The 9,397-nt window shown below is 33.6% G+C and overlaps 1 long non-coding RNA gene across 1 annotated transcript; it reads left to right on the forward strand.

The window, feature by feature from the left end:
- The first annotated feature begins 2,461 nt into the window (after positions 1-2,461).
- Positions 2,462-9,397, forward strand: LOC149933316 (uncharacterized). Its single transcript, XR_016472791.1, has 3 exons — positions 2,462-2,876; positions 7,828-8,281; positions 8,559-9,397. It is a non-coding gene; the product is annotated as an uncharacterized LOC149933316 (long non-coding RNA).

A 9,397-nucleotide genomic window follows, 5' to 3' on the forward strand; every position in this document is an offset into this window, starting at 1 on the left:
CTTTCCCTCTCTGGTTTATTCTCACTTTGACATTTATGGCGTGTGTCACTTCAGCAGAAGTTTCCCAGGTCTAAGGAGTAATTGGCTTTCTCCATCGGCATCTCTATGAAGGCCTTTGAAGTCTAGCCTATACTAGGCTCGTGTAAAACTAAAAACACAAAACGTTTAAATGAGTTTGAAATTTATATTTTTATTGACCGAAAAACATAAAACGTTTAAATGAATTTTTAAATTTATATTTTTATTGATCGAAAAAAAACAAAACGTTTAAATGAGTTTTGAAATTTATATTTTTATTTAAAAAAAAACAACACGTTTAAAAATTTATTTTGAAATTTTACGTAAAAGAACATTTAAACAATGGGCCACGTCGACGTCGACCTCAGATTCCACACCGGCAAGTCGTTCCCCGCATCTTATAACTGTTTCTCCACTCATTAATGCAAACGAATTGAAATAAAGAGTAATCTTTAAAAACTAAATTATTTATCTCGCTTTCCTTTCTCTACTTGAGTTTAATTAATCTAAGCCTAATTAACCACCGGATTTGCATCTCGCTCCGCTCAAGTATTTGTTGAAAATTCCGTTTTCGGTTTTTGCAACGTCCTAGTTTCTTATAGGTAGTCATTAAAACAATATTTATATTCTACGGAAAGATGCCACCGAAAGCACCGAAGACCGTGGGCGCCACAGTGTATTGCGCAGTTCCTTCCTGCAGTAATAATAACAACAAAAGTGGCTTATCTTTCCATTACTTTCCATCGAATGAGGGTCTTAAAGCGTGCGAAAGCGGGAAACTCGGATCAAAAGTAAGCTATGGGAGTAAAATTTGCTCCTGTAATCCCCTAAAAATTCTATCTCCAGCTCGCTCTAGTAGCAACACTTGTCTTTAGTTTCTGTAGAAAACTCTTTCTCTACAATATGCTTCTACTCAAATCTGCCAAAGGTGCAACTACTAGTCAGGCCCAGTTGGGAGGTGCAAATTCTATGATAGATTGTTCCTTTTAACAATGTCTATTGCGCTAGTATTAAATGGTTTTTCTCTCTTGAGTTATACAGCAATCAAAATAGCATTACTCTCTTCCGGTCTAATGTCTAATAATTTTTGAATTCAAAGTAAATAAGGTATGATTTTACTGAAGCCCCTATTGAAGATTTAATTTGGCATTTGATCAAATTATTTAGTGTCACCAAGTATTTTACCCACCCCTATTTTTTCAGTAATTTTACTATTTATTGTTTATAGTAATAAAAACCACCAGGTATAATTGGTCATATTTAATATTTTTATTATTCTACACAATAAACACCATTGTTTTTTTTGGCCAATTTAAACACAAGTACTTGGATATAACTATTTGGAGATACTGTTAATCTTAAGAAATCAATTGGCACTATTTCTGTAGAATTAAATTAATCTCCACAGCAATTTTTTTTTGGAATGGCAGTTAGCTTATTGGTGCGACTAAAGAAGTTACTGCACCCTAATATAGGTTTATTGTTATTTTTGTGTGCGCATAGTGAAATTCAAGAATGATTCTTTATTCATATGTGCATAAACAAAATATTTTTGAGTATATTTTATTTTCTTTCAAGGTTTGGTGAAATCTAACAAATTAACACTTTATAAGAATACCATCAAATGTAAAGATAAATATTTGCAAAAGCTGTCATCAAGGTACAAAATATCGTTTTACAATCTAGAGAGTGATGAACTTCTAAATGGTAAGTTTTTTTTGCGTTATGAACTGATGGTGTGCTTTACACTGTTTCATGACATAATAAATTTTATTCAATTCAATGTAGCTAATGTATCTCGTGTCAGTGGCATAGCCACAAAGTCATCAAAGGAGAGCTGCTTATGTAAAAAATAGAGGGGTTTGAAATGGTGATAAATATATACTACACTTGTTGGGAAGGTAATAATAATAATGATCAGCTAGGCTTATACCCAAGGCACCACCTTAGGCTGAAGTCATCTAGCAACTTGAGAAATGAAATGTTCCGAAAATCAGACCCTAACCATGATTACAATTTTGTATTGTGGAAGCTGTGGAGGGGTAAAGGATTACGAATGGATTTTGTTTGGCTGCAGAGTTCGTCGTAAGTGTTGTCTGCTATTTTATTTTAAAGCGGCCTACGACGTTTTCTTGGCATAGTAGGATTTTATAACCTATTTTCAAGCGTAATATTTAATCTAATTAATCTTGGAAACGGAATGGTATTATAAATCATGTATTTTAATAATAATTGACCATATTTCAGTGATAAATTCGTTTAATTTTGATATTATTTCGTCGTTTTAGTCAGCGCCATGTGTATAAGGCCAAGGCCCAAAATTATTGTTGTTTACTGTTACTGTAATTAATCGATTTTTTTTTAAAGTTAACTTTAAACGACTAATTTAGATGGCAAAATGTCTATTTTGTGTACTCTATGTACACTAAGAAGGTAACATGGCTCACTTAATTTTTTAAGAACACTTCCAGAAAAGACCCACCTATCCTTTCTTTCAATGGCTAGAGACCTATTTGGGATTTTTTGCAAAAACTATTCATATTTTAAATAATAGTTTTCTGTGTGTTTCAACATAAAACCAGGGAAATTCCTTAAGTAAAAGTATCAGGTTACGACATTTACACCTATTATCCACTTATGTGTATTTTTTTGGGGTTATCCTTTTTGATGACCTGGATAGCATCCATAATTGGAGCATAGCTTGCAATCTTCCACTCAACGCTTCCCAGTGTGCAGTCCTGTCTCTCCGTTGACAAGGCTGTCCTGTTACTAATGCCATTTACACCCTTGATGGACCCTCGTTCAGCATTACCTTGGAGTGGTCATCACTGACACTCTGGAATGGAGCACCCACATAGGTTTGAGTTACCTCTCAGGCTGCGAGAGCTCTTTGGTTTATGCACCTTGCGCATTGCTCCTTCGCCAAAAAAACTCTAGTGGTCTAAACTTAATGCTCGGCAGTATGGTCCCCCAACAATACATGCGACATTCATTCTTTTGAAATATTCCAATGGCATGCCCTGCGCCTTGTGAGCATGCATATTTATTCATATTATAACAAATGTGAGCTTCCCGTGGAGCTTCAGCATGACTCGAGTCCTGACAAATTTCAACTGGACTACCCTTGCTGCTCGTAGACGTGTTAGGCGGCTCACCCTCCATGAATAGTGTTATTCACAAAACGTGCAGCGCTCTGGTCCCCTTATCCCATGATATTTTTTCTCGGCACAGACCCCGAGAGGGTGCTGGACAACATCCCTCGTTTTGCCAGGCTTTTACCTAGCTTCTCGGAAGCACTCGTTTCTCCCTTCATCTGTCCTGGATTAAAATTATCTCCCGGAGCACCTGAAAGCTATCGCCCTCAGTTCCCAGTTCTGGAAGGAACTCTGTATTTCTCGTTATTGCTATGTAATTTAAATTTTTGGTACTAATTATGTGTCTCGACGTGATGGATCTCGAACCCCATACACATAAATAAAACTACTAGATATATAAAATTACCATAACCAATAAGTTAGGTAGCTCCAAACTCTGCATTATCTCTTGCTACCATGATAAACAAAATATGAGAGGCTGCAGAAATTATACTAAATATCTGCTTGCCTGCTGACATAATTAATATATATATATATTAGGATGTAGTGTTGGGCAGAGGACCTTGCGAATTTAGGTAGCTCCAAACTCTGCATTATCTCTTGCTACCATGATAAACAAAATATGAGAGGCTGCAGAAATTATACTAAATATCTGCTTGCCTGCTGACATAATTAATATATATATATATATATATTAGGATGTAGTGTTGGGCAGAGGACGTTGCGAATTTTAACTTTACGGTTTTTGGTCAGATATATATATATATATATATATATATATATATCTGGCCAAAAACCTTAAGGTTAAAATTCGCAAGGTCCTCTGCCCAACACTACATCCTAATGTCTCAGCCCATGAACGTACTGAAATCAAACCATGGGCAAGGTCTTAAATTAGACATATGGACAAGTTCTATATGGGCCTGTTTATTTATTACTCTTGGTAAATAAAAGCCTGCATATCACGCTACTTGTCATCAAATACGCTAGACCTTGTGCGTCCTTTTTTTTTCATGATTAAAATAGATCTTGCAAATCATGAAAAAAAAGGTCGCGCAAGGTCTAGCATATGTGATGTCAAGTAGCGTGATATGTGGGCTTTCCTTTACCAAGAGTTATGAACAGGCCCATATATAATAATAGAATAGAGGACCTTGCGAATTTTAACCTTAAGGTTTTTGGCCAGATTTAATACATTTTTGTAGTTCCAAAACTATTAACCACTCTGCCACCCAGTGGCAGCGATCGGAAAACATTTCTGTGGAGGCACAAGCAATTAATTTTTTATCTAAAAATCCATATACTTAAAACTTAAGCAAGAAAATGTACAGCTCAAACTTTTTCGTACTATATATATATATTTAATAAAGTCTTTCTAATATCTCATCCGTCAATGAATACATTGATAATAAAAGTTAAGTCAATATCTTTAGAAAAATATCTGTGTGCATGGATAGATAATGAAGCCTTTCTGGGGCAAATACATTACGAAGGTATTTTAGGTAATTTTGTTTGGACGAATCTATCGAAATCAATTTTACGGTTATATCATCTTAATGCTACTCGCATCTGCAATCTCAAATTAACTTCTGTAAAAAGACTGATTTCGGAAGTAAATAAAGGCAGTGAGATTATAAATTTTTCCCTGATTGCTATTCTTCTCAATTTTATTTCTGTGGGGGCTCTGCCCTGTTTGTTTTTCCCTTTGGGGGCTTGAGCCCTAGAGCCCCCACGGGATCGCCGTCACTGCTGCCACCCCACCTTAACCACTATACCACTCAGGTAGATTTATAGTTAAAATTATACTAAAGTTATAGGCATATTTGTGTCAGGAAATTTATTTGTAAAAAACACAAATTCCCATTAAAACTACAAACAATCATCCCAACACTTTGAGAAATTGGGACCTAGACCTCTCAAAAACATAATTGGCACCTCTAGAAAAGAATTAGACAATGCGAGATAATTTTTTTTGTGGTTTGGAAATCTGATCCTAAATTTTTCACATCCCAAATTAAATAATTTTGAGACAATAGATAGTTTAAGCTAACCCGCCCCCCTCCTAAAAAAACGTGTAGGGGAAAATTGTATGATTTTAGATTCAAAAGTATGCTAACCATTTTACAATTTCTTACCTGGCACGTCTTAATAATAATATTGAATATTCAAATTATTCAGCTAAATAAAAATAATATTGAATATGTATTCAAATTATTCAGCTAAATAAAAATAATATTGAATATGTATTCAAATTATTCAGCTAAATAAAAATAATATTGAATATGTATTCAAATTATTCAGCTAAATAAATATAGTGGGAGTTATGACAAGCTGTTCTTATTATATCAAAATGTATATTAAATTGAAAAGTGATGAAGCCTTCTATAGATCTAAATCGTTAGATAATACATTTGTAGATATAGCGGAGACACGAAACCACGGAAACAAACAGGTTCTGATTGGACGCAATTCAAACATTTGATAAAATATTGTGGTAGGGCTAAAGTTTTTCCTCATTAACTCAACGACACTTAGACACTGAGACTTATCCTTTGGAATGCCACAATGGGAAAGCAGGTGGAAGGTGGTCACCAATTTCTATGCAAATCAAATAAGTACTTTTTGCTCTAGAGCGATCTGCAAGAAGAAGATGAAAGTTTTTTTTTTTTGACATTTTGGCTATCTTTGAACTACGTCGCATTATTAGCATAACAGCGCTACATTTATTGTTTTATTGTATGTTTGTCGTATGCGCCTGGTCTTTCCAATGGTATATTTCTTGTCTCGCTACTCTTGAGTGGTTGAGGAGATTCAAGGGGCTGAAATCAGCACTTAGTTGCTTTGGGATAATACTAGCTCGGTCTCGAAAAGCTAGTCACTTTCCCGGACCTTGCTATGGGGACTACCGTCCCCTCTGATATATTCACCAATATTATAATCATTATGTGAAGTTACATACATATCTAGTTTTATCTACACACTGATACATGTAAACTTACATGTATATAATCACCCATATTATAATGTATGGATACAAACATATAACATCGGGGTGTGTTAATTTTTGACACATAGTAGATATTGGAAATTATACTGAAAATGTGTCCTTCATACTAGAGAGCAGGCAACAGACCAGATTACTTTCATGGTTTCCATCCTTTTCTGAAAGTTATAAATGGCCAATTTCAAATTGATATTGGTATTTATTTATTTTGTTTATCAAATAAATAATGAAGTCTTTTTCTAATTTCCGAGAACTTCTTAGCTCTCTTTATCTCTTTTGTTTCCATGAGCAAAGAAAGTGGACTTCTTATTCCGTTCCGAAATATAGCGCTGTTAAAACAACCCTTACAATTCCCCTGTGATATTTAGCACTATTTAAACTATTTCTATCTCATATTTAGCACTATTTTAAAGAATTTCACTGTGAAATTTAGCACTATTTAAACAACCCTGACAATTTAGCTTCTGCTCCAATTTAATAATCATCATCAACTAGGCTAATGCCCAAGGCCATGTTACAATGTGTAGGAGGGTGGTGACAAGCCCTTCATACCACACGAGCCAACAGCTCCCTGCACTAACTATTACCGTTAACCTCAACAAGTTCTAATGGAAGGGGAAACGGAAGAGCTCGGGGGGGAAACCCCTTAAACCAGTGGGGAGAGAACTTGCAAGCTCAACGCAGGAGCTGTTCTGAATTTTCACCCAGAGCCACAAACTGGTATCAAACCCGGATCCTCTTGCTGCGAGGCGAAAGTGCTAACTACTCCGCCACCCCACAAGTCTATGCTATTTAGAGCTATGAAAAACTTTCTAGAACAAAACATATTTAATTTATCTAAAATTTCTTTCATTATTAAATTTTATAAAAGTATGGAATAATAATTTGACTTTCAAAGCTAAAACGGTACCCAAAGTCCCAAAAACTGTGCAAAAAAATGGATGATGGACTTTTAATTTTTTCTTTTGCTTACAAGATCTAAAAGGATTTGGCGGGCCTAAAATATTTCAGACTATCTGCTGCTTAAATTCATATTCAAATCCTCTGATCATCTGTTTGTCTTCAATTACGTTTTCTTATTTTAAACAAATTCCGTCTTCATCCAATTCCATCTTCATCCAATTCCTTTTATTTTTACTATTTACTTAAACAATTGTGCTCCGATTTTATGGAATTCTGTAAGAACCGGGAAAACAGAATTTTAACTTGGCTGAATGTAGAAGTCATTTTATGATATAAAATTTTAAATCACTAATTTTATTAAATGTGAGCTTATAGAGCGTAGAATTAAAGAATATACATTATGAACTTTGAATTCTTTAGTGAATATATTGATGAAGTATAAGATTTTTTGTTTGATTTGATATTTATTTGTTAGAGTATAAGTTATGAGTTTAGTATAGATTGCAATCTAAGCTCCTCACAAAGGCTTTGGTTGGCCATGTCTTGAAGAATGGACAGATTTTTGTAGTTGATGCTTGGGTTTTAGTATTTAAATCTAATGATATTAATTAAAATAAAACTAGCTACTTAATTGTGCTAATACACTTATTTAAAACAAATAAATTTTACTTTTTAATACACTTTTCTTGTTCACTTTTTAATATTGTTTGGCTTTGTCTTTTAATTAATAAATTTTGGAAGGAACAACACTAAATGATAACCAGTTATACTTGTATTAATGTAAATTGATGTATTTTTTTTTTGCAGTTAAGGTGTTTATTTGAGAATTGTGAGTAATTTTCTTTGGAGGTTAACACATGAAATCTCATCAGCTTTTTATGGAATTTGTAAAGTTGGTTGAGAATTTGAACTCTAAAGCTGTTGTCACCCAAAATGTTGGACAAAAATTGTTGGTTGTGTGAATACGCCTATGGTTATGATGTTGAAGACTTAGCCTTTTTTAGTCATTGGTATTTAGCTTTCATTGTTTTAAGTTGCATTTAAGAATATGAGAAATGTTTAACTTTTTTGACGTATATCCATGAGAAATAATTAAAATAAACTCTTATTTAAGAGTGACACTAATTGATGCAACCAAAAGTGGATATGACGTAATACCAAAAGTCTTGCTCTTGGCCAAAAAACGTGTTATTTCTATGGCTCTCCCTTCGTAGGTGGATGAATACTATTTTACCGCCAGAGTTGAAGCAGACTTTCACAGGTACATACAACCTTTTAGAGGTTCCGCCGTGATTATTTCAGTCAAAAGTTTGCGATATCTTTAAAAATTGCTTTCTAAAATAAATTATTTCAATAATTCAGTTTTATTTATTATGTAAATAATTATTAGTTTAATTTGTATTTAATAATAACAATTTGATCTTGTAATGCAATAATGGGCCAAGACTTGACGGAACTGACTTTTCAGTTGTGCTTTTTACACTTTGTTGATTATGTAGTTAATACCACTGCTAACTGGGCTGCATTTTTCATTCCAGGACTGGGTTGACTTTCTGACTGTACTACTTTTCTTTAAAAATTGCGTGGTTTAGCGATTTGAGCTCTTATTAGCTATTATTTTTACTTAAGAAATATGATAAGAATAAAATAAGAGCCCAATTATGACTTTTTTACATGTCAATGGTTTGGTTTATTAGTTAATAAAGATATTTTCTTTAATTGAGCTAGATAAAATCAAAAGTTTAAAATGAACTAGAAAAAATTAAAACATTTTGCCTTGGACCCATGCATTTGATGTAGTGATACACGTTTTTACAATGAAATGAGGTATCCTGTGCACTTTGTCATCCGCTAGCATACCCTTACCAAAAATTAAGTGGTCTAGGAACTTGGTTTTAAGTTTGTATTTGGGACAAATACCAACTAAAACCATACATAAAAACAACTTATTACCAACTAAAACCATACTGCCAACTTAATATCCACTTATTACCCCTTTAACTAGTTTATTGAAAAATGCTGACAACTTAAAACCAACTTAATACCAACTAAAATGTGTATACCAACTAAATACAAACTAAAAGCCAACTTATTTTTTGGTATGGGTAATCATAGAAAGTGGCAAGTTTTAAAGGTTTCTTTATGGTATGGAAGTTGTGTTACTCTCTTTTTTTGAGTCTCAAAAACAACCTGGACAACCATGTAGATTAAAAGTGCAAAAAATTTAGGAGTTATAAATCTTTAATGACTAATGATGGAACCAAATCATGTATAAAATCAATATTAATCCTTTATTATCTGTACCATATCATTCGTTTCGATTTTAGTCACATCATTACATTAGTTATCTCTTTGCCCTTACCAAAAAATAAGTTGG

The sequence above is a fragment of the Leiobunum rupestre genome, chromosome 8, assembly GCF_980474605.1.
Source record: "Leiobunum rupestre chromosome 8, qqLeiRupe1.1.hap1, whole genome shotgun sequence".
In the NCBI taxonomy this organism is placed as follows: Eukaryota; Metazoa; Arthropoda; class Arachnida; order Opiliones; family Sclerosomatidae; genus Leiobunum; species Leiobunum rupestre.